The sequence below is a fragment of the Camelus dromedarius genome, chromosome 10, assembly GCF_036321535.1.
Source record: "Camelus dromedarius isolate mCamDro1 chromosome 10, mCamDro1.pat, whole genome shotgun sequence".
NCBI lineage: Eukaryota > Metazoa > Chordata > Mammalia > Artiodactyla > Camelidae > Camelus > Camelus dromedarius.
In genome coordinates this window covers 8,472,469-8,493,717 of record NC_087445.1, presented here as the reverse complement: position 1 = coordinate 8,493,717, position 21,249 = coordinate 8,472,469, and the positions used below count along the sequence as shown (strand labels likewise).

Here is a 21,249-nt window from a genome sequence, read left to right as displayed (position 1 = left end):
TACTGTGACTTGCTCCTGGGGAGAAGATGCACAGGTGGAAAGCAGGCCCCTCCTCTCAGAAGCCCGGGTCCTACGTGGAGGCCAGATTTTGAGACTGACAGGCAAAAGCTCAATTATCAGAATGATAACCATCCAGGTCTCATTACCCACATGGCCACCTCCATTTTAAGTCACAGAGATTTGGTGTAAATGATATCCCACAGGCTGCAGCCAGATGTTTTGGTTATGGGAAGTGCAAAGCAGTGGAGCCCAAGATCCAGGCCAGACCTGACAGTGAGAGTCATTATCCGAAGGTATTACCTTTAAAGATTATTAGCATTCTACTGTGCTCATTCCTGACTCTCACTTGAGATGAATTTTTAATGAATTAAATTTGCATAATAAATAGATTTCTTTATTTTTCTGACAGCTAGCTAACTAAAGATTGTAAGGAGGGCTACCATTGTACTATCTTTGAGTGTGTGCAGTCTAAAGGATTTTAATATCATTGAAGAGCCATGCGATGATGGTGTTTTTCCCAATTACATGTTTACAAGGTTTAACATGTGTGCATTAAAGGTAATTTGTGCTTCTTTTCAGAGGTATGCGGTGAACACAGGGATGCACATTGTTCCATGAAGGAAAGCAGTGATGACAGAACTGAGATGACTCACTTCATCTTCAACTTTTCTGTCCTACTCTTTTGCAATGTTTCTGCCACAGAAGCCTCTACAACTCCCCTGTTTTGTGCTGTGTCTCTTACCCTCTAAGATCTAATGCAAGAGTTGTCTTTTTCATGGTAATAATCACGAATCCTTCTTTCTTCCTCAGAACCAAGGCAGCAGAGTTTGTTTTCATGCTGTCACTCACCCTTGCTGGTGTAATGGGCATTTGTGTCCACTGTGATCTCCTCTGTTGGGGGGAGCCTCCTCCCCACTGGTTTCCTGTTCTCATATTGAGGGACTTCTGTTTGTGAGCTATCCTTGAAAGAGTGACAACATAATTGATGAATTTGGGATAAAACTTAAGTTGAGCCAGCCATGCTTTGGGAAGCACAGGGTGTGGTCTGCTCTTCTGTTTTGCAGAAGCTGACTGCTTCACTCGTCAAGAGTTCCCTGTGCCTTTTTTAAGTTGTCTGTGATTAGATGAACCTATCAATTCTGGGATGCAGCATTAAAAAGAACATGACTGTCATACAACTAACTCAAATTTTCCAAAAGCCCTATTAGTAATGAGTTGGTGTTTTGATATCCTTCTGTCTGATTCCTTTCTCTCTAACTGAGTAGACAAAGGAAATGTTAGATATCCTTCTAATGCCCTAGTTCAAGGACCAGGAGAAACAGAGAGTGCAACTCGGAGAGTAAAATAATACCTGGAGAGTGAGGCATATGCTGTGGCCTGAGAGATTATTTCTAGACACCTGGTTTCACAGCCCACACTGTGCCATGGGACTTTGAGGGGTGTTTGTTTGTTTTGGGGGGTTTTGGTTTACTCTGTTTTGCTCGGTTTTTTGTTTGTTTCCTGCTGATACATTCTGAACTGCTGGCTTTAAAATTTAGCCTTTAGCACGTGATCATCACGCAGTGCTTGAACCCTGTCAGGTCATCAAGCTCATGATGGCTCCAACCACAGGCAGGTGGGTCTTCCACATGGGCTGAGCTGCAGGCACCAGGCCGTAGCAACAAGCCCAGAGCTTGGCCACAGGGGCCTCACACGGAGGCCGCTGCAGTCTGACCTTGAATTCCACATGCTTGGCTTGGCTTCATGTTGAGTACCTTGTTGTAGTAGGGTGAGCCTCCCTAAAGCACTGATGGATAGGCAAAGTAATTTATTTTACCATTTCACAAACAGGTGTGTTGGGCACCAGCATTCTACAGGGCACTAGTAAGGGTCCAGCTAGAATGTTAGTACCAGGTCTGTGTAGACAGTAAGGGAGTGGCCCACAGTCCTAAACCCATATCTCATTCAGGAATCAGAAGAAGACTACAGGGAAAATAATCTTAATTCATGAAATTTGCCCAGAGGCCTAAGAACCACCCAAACATTTGGGTAGAAACTGGCTTTAGATTGTGGATCCAAATTAAGCTTCACCTGAAGAAGAGAAGATTTTGTTCACTACCAAGTGAAGAGACATGGGATCCTTATGATAAAGAAAATACAGCAACTTCTTGGATTGCTTCAGTCTTTCTATTAGAACAGGAACAAATGAAGAATGAAAATCAAATAAAGAAAAGCATACTGGTTAAGCCACAGCAAGAGAGAGAATTACTGAAGGGGGTGGTTATGGTTGAGATGTTATGGAAGACAAACTAAATAGAGAAGGAAAAAAATCAGAACCAAAATGTCAGAGTAGAGGCATACAGACTGCAAAAGATTCAACCTGCTCCTAAAGAAAGTATTAGAGAAAGGGGGACACATTTTAGTTTAGTGACTCACAAACATTGATGTACTTATAATTACTGGAGGACCGCACCCCAGACCAAATAAATCAGAATCGCTGTGGGTGAGTGGGATCTTGCATCAGTGTTTTTAAAGCTCCTGGATGGTGCCAGTAGGCAGACAAGACTCAGGAATAATGTTTAAACAGGGAGCTGTTAATTGTCTGGGTTTTTTTTGATGTACAGTCAGTAAGTATAGTCAGTTTACAATGTGTCAATTTCTGGTGTACAGCTTAATACTTCAGTCGTACATTTACATACATATGTTCATTTTCATATTTTTTCATTATAGGTTACTACAAGATACTGAATATAGTTCCCTGTGTGTGTTTAATTGTTTTGACGTTACTAAATTAGAAAGAGCACCTGGCGCTGAACAAAATCGAGCAAAGGAAGAGAGGAAAGATATCAGAGAGCAGACTGAAGTGATCCCTGCAGAAGGAATGAGGAACCAGGAAACTCCTGAGCAGCACCCCTGAAAGCCACAGGAGAACCCGTAAGATCAGCCGCATAAAACACTCAGAGTCTTCCCACGTGAACTGCAATTAAACACTATTACTGAGGGTGGAATGACAGAATTGGGACCACGACCCGAAAGTTCATGGAAGGAGGATTCTAAATATGAGGCATATTACGTGGAAGACGTGAAGCACAATGACGGGAGCATCAAGTCCCGGGTTAGACGCTGAACTGATGGAAGAGCTCTACCTGGGGGTCGGCAGAAACCGAAGGACGACAGGCAAAAAAAAGATACTAAGCAATAAAAATTTCTGGCAGACCCAAAACTTATTGATTTCATGTATCTTATTTGGGAGACACCACAAAACAACACCTGAAAGATTAAATTAAAAAGATACTTCTTGATAATATATGCCTCTATGGGAAGAGAAAGCATTTATCTGGTGGGTAGAGTTGGACGTGCGTAGCTCCATTCTTGAGGTTCAGTCCTGCAGGAGGCACAGGCTGAGAGCTACCCGTCTACACTGCGGGCTCACAGGGGCCCCATCCTCGCAGGAAATGCAGGAGGCTGTGCTGGAGGGCACCTCTGTCTAATTCTGAGATTGTTACTAGGAATCCCACTGGTGCTTCACCTCAAAGCCACCTTCTTCAACAACTCCATCATACCAATGCTGGTATTTTCATCTTATCTCCGCAGTTTTTTTTAATCTCTCTTCATTGGTTCAGAACTTGATTTGAGAAATGGCTTAGAAAGTATCGACCTTCTGAAAACCTCAATATTCTCTAGTCTTTACTAGATTGTAATTTCTTCTCCTGGCAACAGGGCCTCGCACGTTGCCTTACACAATATAGTGCTTCCATTAACATCTGTGAAATGAGGAGTAATGTTGGTTTTTCCCCACCTTTTCACCCTGATGTGAGGATAAGAGTCTTCGTACATCATTAACCAACACTCGCCCCTTCGCATCTGACTAAGGGACGAGTCTCTGAGGGGAGAGGGGAGGGGCCTCCCCCATCAAGCTGGAGCTGGTTTCTCCCTACACTCAACTGGCAGTTTGTGGTGGCTTCTGTTCACCATCTCTCTTCATTTCTTTCTTTTATTGAAGTACAGTTACAGTGTGTCCATCTCTGGTGTACAGCACCATGTCCTTAGTCATGCATATACGTACATATATTCATTTTCATATTCTCTTTAGATGCCAAGGTCAGGGTGAGTCCAAGGAAAGGAGCATGAATAGCCTTCGGGCCTTGGAACTCAGCCTGACAGCCACCCAGCTCACCAGCAATGAAACCAGGGGCAGGAATAATAGCTAAATGTAGAAAGTTTACACAAAAATATCTCCTCTGGACAATTTCTCCTCAGTTAGACAGTGAATTTTATTATAGATTTGATTCCCAAAATGAGACATCCCCTCACATCCTCTCTTTAGAACTGGTTTACATATCAGCATTTTTATACCCAAGCTCTACCCCATCCGCCCAGCTCCCACAATAATTAGGACCCCAGATTCTCTTTCTAGAATTTAAATGACAAAGTTGTTATAACAGAGGTCACAGCAGCATGGAACAAAGAACCCGCAGATAGTATCTCAGGGCCACCCTAAAGCGCATTTTAAAAAGGTTGGGTATCAAGAGAGAAACGTGAGAGATGACAAGGGATGTTTATGTGTAGATTCCTTAAAACCCAATGTGTAATTAAATTCTGTCTGTTCAAGAACGTTCTCTACATCATTTTTCCAGGCATTGGTCAAGAACGTTAAAGGGCATTCAGTACATCAATTCTGGCTACTTCAAGCCTAATTCCAGAGGAGCTACTGTCAGGGAGGAAGAAATTTCCCTCTCCCTTTCTAGGTTCTTCCAGCAGGTCTAAGAGTTAAATTGGTAGGAGACAGGTCAACAGAATTAAATCAAACAAAAGTTTAATAACATGTATACATGGGAGAAACCCAGAAGAACTGAGTCACTCGCCAAAATGGCCAAAACCCTCACTTTAAATTTCATCTTCAGCTAAAGACAAAAGAGGATGTTGGAGGTGGTTGTTTGGGACTTCAAAGCGGAGGAAGGCAATGCACATGGAGATGGAAAAGCAGAAGTTTGGTAAACAAACATTTGCTGGGCCATGCAGAGACAGTGGGACACAGAGAGGAATTTCAACAGACTTTGCTAGGTTCCTCCCTGTCCACATATCTAGTTCACACTATAGTTACCTATGGTGATGGCTCCCTTCCTGGAACAGGTCCTCTGTTTGCAATCTTTCAGGCAATTAGGGGGAAGGTCAAAGTTTCTTCCTGACTTTCAGGGCTTTAAAAATAGCCTAAATTAATCCTCATGCCAAAGGGACAAACTTTGGGGTGGCAAATTTTGCTCCTCTACAGTGTCAATCCCCCTTCCATTCTACTCTGCTTGGAACACCTTCACTACGCAACACCCAACCAGGAAGAAATGAAGACTTTATCCTATGAAATGTATGTATGCCCAAATCATCTCTTTGTGTTATTGTATACTCTATTATTTTCCATTCTAAGACCCAAGCACTTTTTTTTTCTTTTTTATATTCATTGGATCAACCTGAATCTGAAAAGAAGTTTAAAAAAAAACTGCCTCATTCTATTTCTCATACATGCAAGTGATCTTCCCTTTGACTTTCTATAACTGCAGCTTAACTCGTGTTTCAGTCACAGAAGCCTTGTTACTCTGCCTAAGCCTAGGCTCCAAGCCATCAGCCTGGAACTTCTGCGTCCTTTTGTATTCAGCACACAGATCACTATACTTAATGACAAGTTTTATTCCAGAATTTTAATGGGGCCTATTCTAACTTTCAATCACTTTGAAAAAAGATTTTTTTAAAGAAATCTACACATATTTGGCACAATCATAAATATTTCAAAAAGAAAACCTCATGCTGGAGACCCATGAAAGACTTAGCAGGTAAAGAAAACTGGAAAGAACAGTTGCAGGATTAAATTTGCATCATTTCACATCCAATTGGGGCAATTAAAATGTTAAACTCTAGTTAACATCAAAAGCAAAGGATGTGTTAAACTTGTCTCCTAAATTATTGACTAATATGATTTAATTACAATTCTCTATTTTCTCTTAGTATAGAAACATCCTTCCTGGGTGTCACACACTGTTCTTCTTTGGTCAATGAATTTTGAAGTTTTTCCTCTACTGATGCTGAATAACAATAGATCCTTCAAATGGCTTCATTCTACTATGATCAAAATCCACACAGCTCTAATCGGCTCTTCCTTAGCTTTTACCTGTTGTCATTACCACCTTGTACCGAAAACCAGAGGCCAAGAGAAAGCTCTGTTCTCTATGAGAACTAAAAGAACTTTACAGGAGCACCCTGCCTCTCAGATGTTACCACTTACATTTTCCTCTCACTCGTACTTCTATTTATGTTGGAAAAGACTTGTCAACAAGGCTAAGAAGGGTGAGGGGGTGACAGGGTACAGACAAAGAAACATTACATTTAAAGGTAATCCCTTCTAAGATCAGATTGGTGGTTACCAGAGATGGGGGTGAGGGGAACTGGATGAAGGTGGTCCAGAGGTTCAAACTCCCAGCTATAATATAAATAAGTACTAGTGATACCAGGGGTACCACATGATAAATGTAATTATAATTAACACTACAGTATATTACATATGAAAGCTCTTAAGAGTTTAAATCCTAAGGGTTCTCATCATAGGGGAAATATTTTTTCTATTTCTTTAATTTTGTATCTATATGAGATGATGAATGTTCACTAAGCTTAATGTGATCATCGTTTCATGATGGTCATAAGTCAAATCACTGTGCTGTACGTCTTAAACTTCATAGCGCCGCATGTCAATTGTATCTCAAAGAAACTAGAGAAAAAAATTAGAAGATAATCTCTTCTTACCACAAACTCAGGCTGCATGAATTCGCCAGAAGAACTTTTATCTATTTGGCAACCTCACTGGTCTTCAAAAATGTGCTTCTCGCTTAGATTCACTCCCATATTTAGGGAAGCACAGAGACTATCAGATTTGATAAACCCCATGTTCATCTGAAAATTGTTCATTTTTTCATATTTTTTTATTTTTCCCTATAGTTTTAATTGTGGAAAAATTTTAAACACATCAAAAAGTACAGGAAGTATCATTAAAAAAATACCCCTCTTCTAGGAACATAACCACTGTTATTTTTGCTTCCGTTTTTAATATAAATAAATAAAACACTGCAGACACAGAGTTCCAATGGAAAATGGCCCAAGTTCAGTTTCTCTCCATCTTTCCCCCAAGCACCTGGTTCACTGTTTAAACCGCTTGTGTGTATTCTCTCCCTCCATGTTGTTGTATTTTAACTCCTTATTATCTATCCATAAGCATATTGTCTTAAATTATGGATTTATCAAATTGGCATGAAAGGCATCATGCCATATGCAATGGTTTGCAACTTCTTTTCATTCCCACTGATGCTTTTTCCAAAAAAGAATTCTGTCCATATTACCACATATTGATCTCACTCGTTTTTAACCACACCATTTAAGTATGCCATTGTATAAATACAACACAATCTGTTCTTTCATGCAAATGACAGTTGTCGAGTTTGTTTACTTATGTCTCATCGTGATTACGATATAGGAGAACTCACCATTAGGAGCATCTGTATTTTAGTCCCACCTTGCTTTTAAACTCCCAAATATGTTGTTGCTGTTATTGGTATTGTTGTTGTTACCTTCAAACTTAAAGCCCTATTCATTTATCTTTTATTTTGATAATCCCTGCTTGCTTCTGAATCAGCTCTTTTGTCCCTTTCCTGTTCACCCATTTCTTTCCCCCTCTAACCTTAAAAGAACCTAATTATAGGAATGAGATCACTAAGCAACTGAAATTAACTCCCACCATAAGCTCCCCTGGGTGCACACCATGCCTTGCCTACACTGTTGATTCTTTCCCTAGATACAAAGAATAATGAAGAACTATCAGGTAAAGAATAGTTCACTCTCTACCCACTAGAGCCCCGTTAGCAGTCCTGCAGGCAGATCACGGGGCAACATAACATCTGCAAAGTGAGTCAGCCAGTCTGCCCTTGACGGAGAATGGTGCAGAAGCCAACCTCTGCCTCTGAGAGTCACTGAGATTCTTCCCCCCATTTTTTCCTTTAAAAACTGTAGGGCTGAGCAGAATCTTTGGAGACAGTTTCTGGACATGAGTCCACTACTTCCCCAGATTGTCAGCTTTTCTGACTAAAGCTACTTTTCTATATACTGACACTTGCTTCTTGAATCATTGGCTTTTGACCAGGGAGCAGCTGAACCCGAGTTCAGTAACAGTTCTTTTAAGTAAACTTTTTCTTTTTTCATAATGTCCTGTTCTTACATTATAGTTTCTATCTTTCATCTCTGAACATTCCTTTAAAATACTTATTTTAGAATATTACCTAGATTGCTCATTATTGGAAATTCTTGGGCTGTTTATACATCCATTTGTTAACTGTATTGGCTTTCGTAGAATGACTTGTTTCCTCAAAACAATTCTTGACAATTTTTGACATCTTTAGTGGGAGTTTTTTACTCATAAGAGAAAACCTCATAAGGAGTTCCACATTTACCTCCCCGGGCCTTTCCCCCACAGCCCCATGGTGCATTACACTTTAGTTTTTAGCTCACTGTTCTGGCTTGAGTTCCTCTCAGTGTGTGGAAACAGAATTTCTCTTCCTCACCTTTGAGACTGACACTATCTTAATGTTTCCTGTGCTTGTACATTTCACTCAGCATTTCTGTGTTTGGAAGAGCTGTGGGGGTGTGTCCTTGGCTTCCATTTCCTAGTGACTGCTTCCAAATCCTTCCTCCAAACTCTCTGAGCCAACCAACCCCTGTGTCCACATGACAATCCTTTGATTATAATGTAAAGGGGAGAGACTTTCTATTTGTAACTTAAAACTTCTAGAAATTTCACTTGCCAATTTTATCTGTTTGAATACAATTTTCCTTATTTATACAATTTAGTTTTTCTACTGAAATTTGAAATCTTTTTCCACATTTCATCCCAGGATAAGAAATGTTACAGTGAAACTAAGGCTTCTGGAAAATGTGTATGGTTTTCTTCATATTAACTTACAGGAACATTTTATTTGAAAACAATTGTTAGAAACAATTGTTAGAAAACAACATGTTAGAAAGACATATTGCTTTCTAAACTTATTTCATTTATGTATTTGTTGCTATTGTTTTCCTTTCCCTAAGATTGTGTCCTTTCAAGAAACCCAAAATAGCCTTTGTAAACACCTTATAGAAATGTAAATCTCACGATCAATTTTCAAGAGTTGAAGTGAAACACAAAACAAGGGAGATTAGGGAGATCATCCTCAAGACTTTTTACTTGAGTGTCGCAAAAGACAGATAAATACTCCCAATTAAAGCTTAATAGGAAAAATACAACTTTACTAACCTTAGGTATTATCTCCTGATAATTGCCTTAAAACTGGGCAAGAGGAAAAATACACTGTGTGTTTTTTTTCCCCCTACACTCAACATTCAGGAAATTATCTCATTACATTCCAAGGACTGATAATATCAGCTATTTACCAGTACTGATTTAAGATTTCAAAAGCTACAGGATTAAAAATATCTAAATCTACTTTAAATTAAAAGCCTGCAGAATAGGTCAGCATATGTTGTATTTTTTTTCCTGAAGAAAATTCTTATTTTTCGGATCCTCTTGAAAAATTAACAACACAGTATTGCAAAACAGCACTCATCTAAAGATACTCAGTGGCCTCGCTGAGGAAAGAGAAATTCAGAGACATCAGGTAAGTGGCAGAGCCAGGATCTGGACCTGATTCTATTGAATTCCAAACTCCGTGTACTGTCCACTTTACTATTTTCCCACATTACAGATTTCTGTGGTCTGGCATGCATTAACGAAAAGTCTTCTGTGCTAGAAGTCAACAGATCTACATTCAAGCCTGGACACTGCCACTCCCTGTCTTCCCATTTTGGGTGTCTTCATGAGAAACAATACAGAAGCCTTGATAGCTGTCAGCTGAGAGCTGGCCTGACACAGCGAGACAGTGGTGTTCTCCAACTGAACATGAAACATGTCACAGAGCATCAATGTCAGCTGAGGTCATTGTAGGACTGTGATGGAGTGAGAAAAACACAAGAGCACTTTGTAATCACATCTGCTCCCAGAGAAGCATAAGAACAACATGCAAACCATTGATATATCCAAACATCTTCCCCAGCTATCATGAGCGCCCAATGCTTTTCTATCAATTGCAGCTTTATGCCCACTCTATTCCTCCTGCAGCTGAGGTGCAACAAATAGAATTACCCCCACTCCCTGATAGTACCTATCCTATCCACAGGAAACTCCTGCCTCCTTGAACCTTCCTTCAAGTCATCCAACATAAAGCCAAACTCTAACAAATCGTCCTCCACCCTCTTATTCTGAGGTCCATGCATGCCCATCAGGTCAGTCTCCCTTGTTGCATCAGGTAATAAAATGAACTTCTCATGACTTAACATGCCTCCAGTGGCCTTTGGGAGGCATCAACACAGCTCTCTGGAATTTCACAGCTTACCCACCTACAAAAAGAGGACAAAGAGTGGGCATCAGTAGCATCAGTCCAACACTCCCTAAGGCCGTTCCAGTGCTGTCATGCCACAGCCTTAGAGCTTGCTATTTCTACCCCTTTCTTCTGATTTTGGGTGATATTCACCAAATTCCTAAGAAATTCAAATAATGATTGTTTCTACTTCTCACAAGAGAAGATTTACAATAATTAGCACAAGCACTGAGCTAAAAGGCAATTCTCCAGTGGCCTCAGAGAGAGTGATTAAGAGCATTGCTGTTGGCAGGAGGGGATAGCTCAGTGGCAGAGTGAGTGCATAGCACACACGAGGTCCTAGGTTCAAACTCCAGTCCCTCCATTTAAAAAAATATTTAAAAATAAGTCAATCAATCAATGAAATTACCTTCTCCTACCAAAAAAAAATAGTAATGCTGTTACATAATCTATACAACTTTGAAGTCAGAAGTACCAGAAACCCAGACTCACCCTGTAAATAATCCTGTAATCACAGATGCAGGCTTTATCATCTTTTCCTTCCTCTGGGGTTTTAGCACCATTTTACAGAAATTGAAGCATGGAAGTAAATTTTGGGGCATGACAGTTTATAAATTAAATGTGGTTAAAAGTGACTGAGTGATTAATCCTCGTTCATGCAGCTATAACGATGAAGTCAGTAAATAACATGCAATTTAATTACACTTCTGATACACATGATATGTAAGTTATGCATCATAATAATCATCTGGATTATAAACCTTTTTCTATCTCTTGTTGAAACTTGGCTGAATGGATCACTTGGATTTAATAAGTTTTGATTTGAGAATGAAGATTACTCTCTCTGTAATTGGGATACATTTATTTAAATTCCAATGAAGAAAGATATGAGAGGAAATAGCACTGGTGAAGGGAAGAGATCCATATAGAATAATCAGAGGCAAACTGACTGCCTGACCAAAGAAGAATATGAACCAGGAGAGAGCAGCAACACAGGCAAAAGGAAATTCTGACAAACATAACCTGAAGAGAAGCAGATCTTACTAATGATAAAAGGCTATGAATTAAGATGGATTTTTGAATTACGGAAGCAAAGTCTCTGGAAAAGTGCCAAAGCAGTCAGGAAGGAATCTTGGCAAAACAGCAGCAATGGAATAACTAGTGTTTCTAGAAAGTTTGTATTTCCAGGGAACAAAGGATTTTAAATGAAAAATTTAATCATTCTGCCAAATGCACTTGCCACTGAAGGTTTGAAAAGTGGCTTCCTTTATTTCATCAAATAGGTGCATTTGGTAGGTGGCTGTGGGGCAGTACAGTCAGACCTGGGTAATAATTCTACATCTACCCACTCCTACACAGATCACTTCCTCTACCTTGTCCTCAATAAAACAAGTTTTGAGTAGCCCACTGCCACCCAACATCTACCTAAAGGCTTATTCAAGAAGCACACTTTTACAGAGATCAGCCCAGGACCAAAAGACTCCTTACAGGACATACTAACTCCTCACCATGGGGATTTTCTAAGTTCTGCAACTGTATCAGTTTGGAGTTCCAGAAATAGTATATCCTAGCTTAACCTCCTCAAAAGGAGCTTGCTAGTTACAGTCAGTATCACACTTTCACCTTTTACTTTGGAATATTTGGAAGTACACATATTGAGAAATTTCCCTAGTTACTCAACATCCTTGACATGAGAACCAATGTAGTAAATTCCCCTGGGAATTAAGCACTTTGAATAATTTCTACTAGTGTATTTTCAAATTCACTAATCTCTTCTTCTGCAATGTCTTATCTTCAATTAACCTATCCAGTGTAATTTTCACTTTAGACAATGTATACTCCACCTTTAGAAGTTCAACTTGAGTCTTCTCTATTTCTTCCACATCTCCCTTTGACTTGCTCATGTTTTTCTTTTCTTTCTTAAACATATATATTTATAATAAATGTTTTAACACCTTGTCTACTACTTCCATCAATCTTCATTCTTGTCATTTATAGATATATTTCTATAGAATAATTTTTCTTCTGGCTATGGATAAAATTCTCCTGTTTATTTGCACAGCTGGTAGTTTTTTATTGGATTGCAGACAGGATTCCAGACATTTTGAGTTACATGCTGCCGGCTTGGATGGTTTGGGGATTTTTGTTGTTGTAGTTTGTGTAATTTTCAATATTTAGGGACTTTGTTCAGAAGTGCAGTTACATTACTGGGAATTAGTTTGATTCTTTGAAGTTGATTTTTATTTTCTTATTGTGAACACAAAATGCCTTTAGTGTACATTTTGCCCTACTGCTGAGCCAATACCTTTCTGGGGACTCAGCTCAATATCTCATGTGTTTGATCGTCTTTCATTTTAATGGACAGCTGATGGAAAAACAAACTACACACATGTTACATGTATTAGCTCGTGTACTCCTTAAAACAATCTTGTAAGGTAGATACACTATCATTACTACTATTTTACAGATGGTGAAACTGAGGCACCAAGATATTGAGCTCACACAGCTGCTAAGAAGCAAAGCTTTAATTTGAAGAAAAGCAATCTGATTGCAAAGCTTGTACTTTTAATCACTAAGTTACTTATTGTTGTTGTTGTCACTATTATTAATGATAGGCAGGAGTACACAAGCAAACATATAAGTTGATGTCAGAGTAATCAGAGTAGTAATGTCCTAAGTAGGGAATGGGACAGGGCTCACCATATAAGCAGGCAGCATATGGAGATAAAGACAAGAAAATTAACACGTACCCATAAATGATGACAAGGTTAGAGATTTGTGAAAACTGAGATGAGACTCTCTAACACTGAAATCCTTTCCAATAATCAAAAATCTCTTAATGTTCTGCACTCCTTAATTTAGAAACGTTTCTACCTATTCTAAAAATATCAACTAATTGACAGGTTGAAACCTTTTTTGTCCATGATAGGAAAACCCAAGCTTGGTTCTTCTCGCTCTGAAACAGATGAGAAAGTGAAAAAAAGATTCTATAAGATCAATCAAGCAACATGCCAGGTGGAACAAAGGACAAAAAACACACTCATACTTAGAAAATAACTGGGAAGCAGAACGCAGGAAGCAGAGCTCCTGATCTGGAAATGCACATTGGGATGAGTGACAGCCACAGCATTCACAACACAGGCAGGACATTTCTTAACAGCAAAACCCCCTCTGAGAATATATGATAACGAGAACTAGTGTATCTGACATTTGTACTACATTCGAGAGCTTTCAAGGGCCTCCAACTGATGTGATCACATAATAATTCTCTCTGGTCCCTGGAGCAAACATATTTTTTCAGATGAAGAAACTGACTCAAAGAAGTTAAATGCCAAGATGTCTCAGCAAGTAGGCTAGACTAGAACTGGACTTCTGACATCGCATTCTCCTCCTGTACGATGTCTGTGCCACACAATCTGAGACGCCCACCACTAGACCAAGGTGAATAAAACTCAAAGATTGTGGGCTCCTGGACCACTCCAGAGTTTCTTTTCCTTATAACAGTCATTTGATATTTCTCCAAGTTATAGAAAATTTTATATATTTTAGGCTTGAATTTATCTTTGAAAGTTCAAATCATGAATACTTACAAATTATTGTACTTTGGAATAGTCAGTGGATTTGATTGAGAGTTGTGGTGACTTAACCAGCAAGTAGACACTGAAGTCCAGGCACACAGATTAGAGGTAACACTTGGTATAATTCTGCTTGTGCAGACCCACAATGAGGCCAGTAGAGGAAGTTCAGAAATTCTAAAAATTGTAGTGGCTTACAACAACAAATGTTTATTTGTTTTTCTCACAGAGCTGAAAGCAGTCCAGGAAAGCTCTGCTTCAGGATACAGGGTGGGTACAGGTCAGTTCCCAGCATCTTGCCTTCCCCTTGGACCAATCACTACCTGGATTGTGTTCTGCTCGGAAACAATGACAGAAGTGTAAGTGATGGGAGAAGAACCACACAATATCTTTTAAGGCCTCTTCTCAGAAGTGGACATTATCACAAGCCAAGGAATGGGGAAGGTTACCACACTCTCTGGTGAGACGTTCTGCGAGTCACACAACGAAGGATGGGTGAAGGAGTGAAGGGAGGTTGTGAAGAAATGGGAACATTCACCTAATCTCCCACACTATTTCATATTCTATTTTGTGAAGCAAGTTTGTATTCCTAATGCATATCAGGGCCAAAAAAAATAAAAAAGGGGGCCCTTGGGAACAGAGAAATACTGACCTGACTCCTGCTGCTACTTCTATGTAAAAAGGCTAAGAAGCAATCTTTAAGCCTGAAGAACCCATGAGCGAGCGTCTGGATGTCCTGTATACTGTGGTTGTGTCATGTCATAACTTAGAGTTACTCTGTACTAAAATCTCTCCTGGAATTTTAAGGAAGATTGCACAGTTCAAATAGAGGTGAATTTCTGGCAAAAGTCAGTTGGAGGCATATCTTGTGAAATTTTATTCTCCTACTTAAACAAAATTGCCTATAAAATCCAAGCCTGCGTGCAAAGCGCTCTGGTAAACAAAGAGCACGTTCAGCGCTGGGAGCTCTGTGTTCACATCCATCGACATGTGTTCTTCCAGGAACAAATCACTATATCATCCACTCCCATGTAGCCACCTCCTGGGGAACAGATACCCCCCCCAACTCACATACACACATGCAAGGCCATACAAATGCAGAAGAGTGAAAGAATGAAAGGAGAGTTTTTGGATCCTAACCCCTTTCAATTCCAAGAGGCACATCAAACTGGACCAGTCACATGCTCTGTTTAAAAATAAACAAACAAACAAACAATCTGAAACAGAAATCTATGAATTGAAAGTTGATTTCTCATTTCTATGCAATGAAGTTTGAGATTTTGCTATTTTGATGGATATGGATGCTAACGATCATTTTTCCATCTCGGATACCAGAACTACAAACAGACACAATGAGCAAACTCCCTTCTAATTCCTATAATCCATGCCCATGTGTCCTTAAACTCTGCCTCTGGGAAGAAAGCTTCTGCTGAAGAGGCATCACTGAGGTATTACATTGCCACATAAAGTATCGAACATTTGTCCCATGAAAACGATCCTTACAGACAGAGCCCCGGTGTGGGGCCTCATCATCTCCTAAGTTACTGCAGTAGAATCCTTCCTCCTCCTCCTCTTCTCCCTCCTCCTCCTCCTCCTTCTCCATCTAACTGCAGCTTCTCCCCATGCATTTTAGAGATCCACTGTTCCATGACACAGATCTGATGATGCCACTTCGTTAGAATAGCTGACCGTTACCTGGAATGCTGCCCTTTCCTGCCTGCCCTGCACTAGCTCCTATTAGTCATTAAAAGCCTTATGCATTTCACCTATTTTCCTCCAACCTACATTTCCAGCCTCGTCTCCCATTAATTCCTTGACATCTCCAGTGCCTCGTACACACTGGACTGCCTGCTCTGCCCAGTGTTCCCTTGAGTGTGGAGCCCTTCCATCGTGTTGCCTCCTCTGCCTTGGACATTCTTTATTCCCCCATCTGAGACTGGCACAACAGGACTCCCCCTAGAGTAGCTTTCCAGCCCCTCAAAATCCTGGAGTGTTGCAGCAGCTCCTGCAACGGTGTCCAGCAGATTCCTTCCCTCTGTCTTACTCCACACTCATCTGTCCCCGGGATCTTCCCAAAAGTCAGACGCAGCTCTGCTGAAAGTTCTTCAGTGGCTCTTCAGCTTTATGGAATTGACAGCAAATCCCTACATACACTGCTTCCTCATCGTCCTGCTTCCACCTTTCCTGCCTCACCACCCATCTTCCTGTGCGGCCTACAATGCCACCATTTGGAACTTCCTGCAGTTTCCAGTGGCGGACACACTTCTCCCCTAGTCAGCAACCTCACGTGTGTCCACCTTCTCCCTGGAATGCTCTGCCCTGCTGTCAGCCGGTGAAATCATACTCCTTTAAAGACAAGCTCAAACAATCTCTTTCTCAAGATCCTTATCCTCAGCTTGCACCCTGGGTAAGTCAGTTACTGTCCCAATCCTGCTCCCGTAACCCTGCTTCACAGCCCCACCGCCCGCTGTATGGCCCTCCACTCTAACAAGCTGCACACTTGTTCTGCTGCCCTGGTTGGGCCGTGAGCTCTCTCAGGGCTCTGCAGTCTGTAACAAAGCCAGCAAACACACGAGGTCAGAGAAGGAAAGATAAAGAGCGACAGAGCCCCTAGGGGAGAAGAGCAATCCCCCAGAGGGAAAGACTTTTTCACTCACTCTCTCATTCTGTGTCCACTCACGGCCTAAATACAGGCCCCGCATGTCTACCCATCTCTTAGATGATAAAACAAACCGTTCCTCAGAAGGCCCATGCGGGGACACCATGCAGTAGCTGTTCTGTCCATCTCCCTTAATACAACTGTTCTGTGCATTCTCTTAGCAGATGAGGGCTTCCAGGCCACCCGTGGTTTGTGGATACCCCCTAGTTTTTTCCCACAGTTGGTGCACTCAGGCCTCTCACAGCCACAGCCCCAGTCGGCCTTAGGGTACCTTACTGTCAAAGGCAGCTCTTGTCTACCTCCTACACAAAGACTTCAGGTTAGAAGACCGTAATTTGGGGCTCTGCCCTGTCCTAGGGACAGAAAAGCTGGAAAGCAGGTTAAGCCTGATGGAACGTGAGTTGGGATCTCCCGCTGCCTGCTGCAGCTGGGCCAACAGGTCCGTGGGAGGGGGTCATCACAGCACAACCTGCATGGCATCACGGTCTCCCCATCAGGGCACAGACTTCAGGGCATCGAATTGTGGCAAAAAGGTCTATACAGCTTTCTCCTCCACATCCATTTCTCTTTCCTAGAATCGCAAGGTGGTCTCAGATACCTCAGTTCCAGGTGTGACTACTGTTAATCCAGGACTGGGCATGCACACAAGTGCAAATCCCCAGGCTTGCAAAGGTAGCTTGCTCGAGACACTAGCAGCTGAGACACACATGGGAGACAGAACAGAGGGAGGCAGGTAAGACAAAGTGCTTCTAAATCAGGTGACCAGGCTTCAAGTCCCCGCCTGGCCACTTTGTCACCCACCATGTGATATTGGGGAGTTGCTGAACCTCGTGGTCCCCCGTCTGCTCATCTATAAAGGGAGGTACTGTTAGCTTTTATATCTGAGATCTTGTATAAGGATAATCTGAGGTCATTCCCATAAAGCGTTTCTGAGTACATTATTTGGCACATAAGTGCCAACAAATGCTTCTGGCTGCTACTACTGTATGCAAATTATCTACAGAACAATATTAGTAAAACCGCCATGTCTTTTCCTCCTACAGGCAGATATACTGGGTTCAAAGCCTGTAAAAAGAATGCCCAAAATGTCGATCACTGACTACCACACAGTGAGTGCTCAACAGATGATTTCTCAATCACTGATCATTCCTTCCTCCTATGCAGTCAGTTCTCAAAGTTCCATAGTAATAAAGAGGGAAAGAGATGTTGACAATTCAAAACGTTTGATAATCCAAAAATAGTGTATACTCGGCTAATTAGAAGAGTGTTTAACACTCTTTAACAGAAGACTACATCCAACGTTCACAGAACTCGAGGCAAAGTGATCCTTTCACTCAACCAACAAATTCTAACTGAGACTACGCCCACACCAGGCACTGCGCTGACTGCCCACGAGGCCCAAGGGACCAAGACCATCGATCTCTGCCCTCACGGAGTTTACATTCTAACGGCGGCAACTATGGCCACTTGATGGCTTTCATGGGCCCCAGGTGTGTGCCTCTTCCTCCACGAAGACAGATTAAACACTATACTTTATGGCTGTGTTGGCATAAAGGTGAATTTTTAATATTACATGTTAAAATACTTCTTTGATCAAGAAATTCATTTTTTGTGTTTTGATTTTAAAGAACATTTTAAAAATATTTTTGTGGATCCTTAAGAGTATTTTGGGCCCTAGGCACTGTGCCCAACAGAGAAGATGGCAACAAAGTAAAATGAACATGAGAATAAAATATACCAAGTGGCTTTTTTTGCTGAACATCTGAAGGTCAGTTGCAGACATCATGTCATTTAACATCAAAATACTTCGGCAGGCATCTCCAGAATAAGGACGTTAATATTAATTCTTGAATCTACAGTATCTTAGCCTACATTACTGAGTCCCATATCATATAATTTTTGTATTTTATATAGATACTTCTATTTTGAACCAAAAGTATATTACCTAATTTATCCATTTCCATTATTTGCCACATTTATCTTTGGGAGACACTTGACTGTATCAAAATACTCTCTCATTTTTAGCGACTAAAAGGTTTCTTCGGCTGCACTGCTAGTGGCGCTTTACTGAGAGACAGAGTTCTCTATCCTTATTCTTTCATTGTCATCTTTTGATAATTTTTCTTTCTCCCAAAAATCCTCAGCCCATACTTCTCCTTGGAAGTTTTTTCAAGAATCCGGTTGCCTAGGCTAAAATATTAGGAAAGAGAAATGTCATATTCCATTGGCTGGATGTCACTTTCCAAAGTACACATGACAGTCACTGAAGTCCACAGGCAGTGTGACCACAGATCTCATTTCACAGACACAGCCTTATCTACAGTGTATCCTTCAGAACAGGCATGACGTAAATTCCAATATAAATGTGTGATGATCTCATGACCTGGTGAAGGCAGGATGGGAGAAGAGCTACAGTTGTAGTCAGGATGCAGGCTTAGGTACCAACCCTGACACATCTACTTAAATCATCTTAAACCCTCTAAGCCACGGTCCCAGCTGAAAACTACAAATGATAGCAATACAGCTGGAAGATTAAATGAGATAACCTGTTCCAGGCACCTAACATGTAGTCTACAGAATGCCTGTCTCCTTCCCCCTTCCCTATCTTTTCTCTAAGATCCATTCCCAAGGAAAATTCCCACAAAAAGAGCTATGCCTCCCCTAAAACCTTCACTCTTGCCACACAAATCCCCCAATTTGGGGTCACATGGAAAAGTAACAAAATAACAAGTAATAAGAGATAATTCTAGAGAGAGATTACTTGTTTCACTTGAAACATGTGAAACAAAATACTCAATATTTTTGGTAATAAAAAATATTTCATCAAGATTTCATTTACTAAAGCGGGCAAACAGTACTTCCGTCATCTAGAACAATGAGGAAGGGGAGTCACGGTATATATGTACATGTCTCAATCTGACTACTTCAGTCTAATGCCTCCAACACAACAACATCTAAAAATATATGCTTCCACTTCTGAGAAGATGGAGTAAACGTGCTTTTCCCTATTCCTCCCGCTAAGTACAACTAAAAGACTCTGGAAATCATATATACAACAGACTCAAGCCGACTCTGAAAAGTGGAGAGAAGAAAGACCAATTAGGCTCAACTGAACGAGGGAAGAACGTGGTGTGAGTTCCCTGGATCTTCTTTTTGCCTCAAGCATCCCAAGCTGAAGAAGCTGGCGACCCAGAAACATCAACAAGTACAAAGAAGTAATAGTAAGAAGCCTGCTCTCTCAGCCAAAGGACCAGATCAGGGGCAGCGTACGAAGAGTGTTAGATAACCACTCTGTTACAGCCAAACACCACAAAAAACACAAAAACAAAAACAAAACTGTGGCCCCACCTCCAGTCACACCAGCAAAATCTGAGTGGAGAGTTAACACTCCCACCATTGGGAGGCTGCCACCAGGGGACCCGACACCCCACCAGGGTGATGTGAGAGAAGGCCAAGGAGGAAGCTGGGCGTTTCATCCCTGCTGCCTGGTAATGAGGACACTTAACACCTGCATCACCACCTCGACCTATAAGTTTCAATATTTGAAATTCAGTCAATGTAATCTACCATATTAGCAAACTAAAGATGAAAAAAATCACATAGTCATATCAATGATGCAGAAAAACCAACTGAAAAATTCAACACACATTTATAATTTTTTAAAAAACTTTTTAGAAATCTAGGAACTTGATGAAAGGCATCTGCCAAAAAATGTGAAGCTAACAATATACTTTATGGTAAAGACGGAACGCTTTCTTCAGAAGACTGAGAACAATTCAAGGACGTCTACTCTTATCACTGGTATTTCATACAGTAGAAATTCTAGCCAGTGCCAGAAGGCAAGAAAAATAAGTAAAAGGCATGCAGATCAGACAGGAAGAAATGAAAGTGTTTGCAGATCACATGATTCTCTACATAGAAAATGCCAAGGAATCTACAAAAGACAAAAATCATAGAATAAATGAGTTCAGAAAGGTCACAAAATACAAGAAAACAAAGAACTATTATATTTTTATATGTTAGCAATGAGTGTGTAGACCTGAAACTAAAATTTCACTGCCATTTCCAGTTGTTCAAAAAATGAAATACTTATATGTAACTCTAACAAAACATGTGCAGGATATGCATGCTGAAAACCATACACCACTGATGAAAAAAAGAAAGAGAAAGAAGAGAAGAAACAAAAGGAGGAAAGAAGGAAGGGAGGGAGGGAAAGGAAGACAGATTTGAATAAATGGAGAGACAAACTGTATTCATGGATTAGAAGACTAAACATAATAAAGATGTCAATTTCCCCCAAATTAATATATAGGTTTAACAAAATTTCTATCAAAATTCTGGCAATATCTTTTGTAGATACAGACAGGATTATTCTAAAATTTATACAGAAAGACAAAAGAACTAGAAGAGTAAAACAATTTTGAAAACAAAAAAATAAAGTATGATACCAAAACCAGGCAAAGACACCACCAAAACAGAGAATTATAGCCAATATCACTGATGAACATAGATGCCAAAATCCTCACCAAAATATTAGCAAATAGAATCCAACAACACATAAAAAAAGATTATACATCATGACCAAGTGGAGTTC

The 21,249-nt window shown here is 40.5% G+C and overlaps 1 long non-coding RNA gene across 2 annotated transcripts in view; it reads right to left on the bottom strand.

Annotated features, from left to right (window-relative positions):
• Nucleotides 1-21,249, bottom strand: part of LOC116151468 (uncharacterized) — a 241,574-nt gene that overhangs the window by 79,413 nt on the left and 140,912 nt on the right. The gene's annotated exons all lie outside the window — the stretch shown is intronic.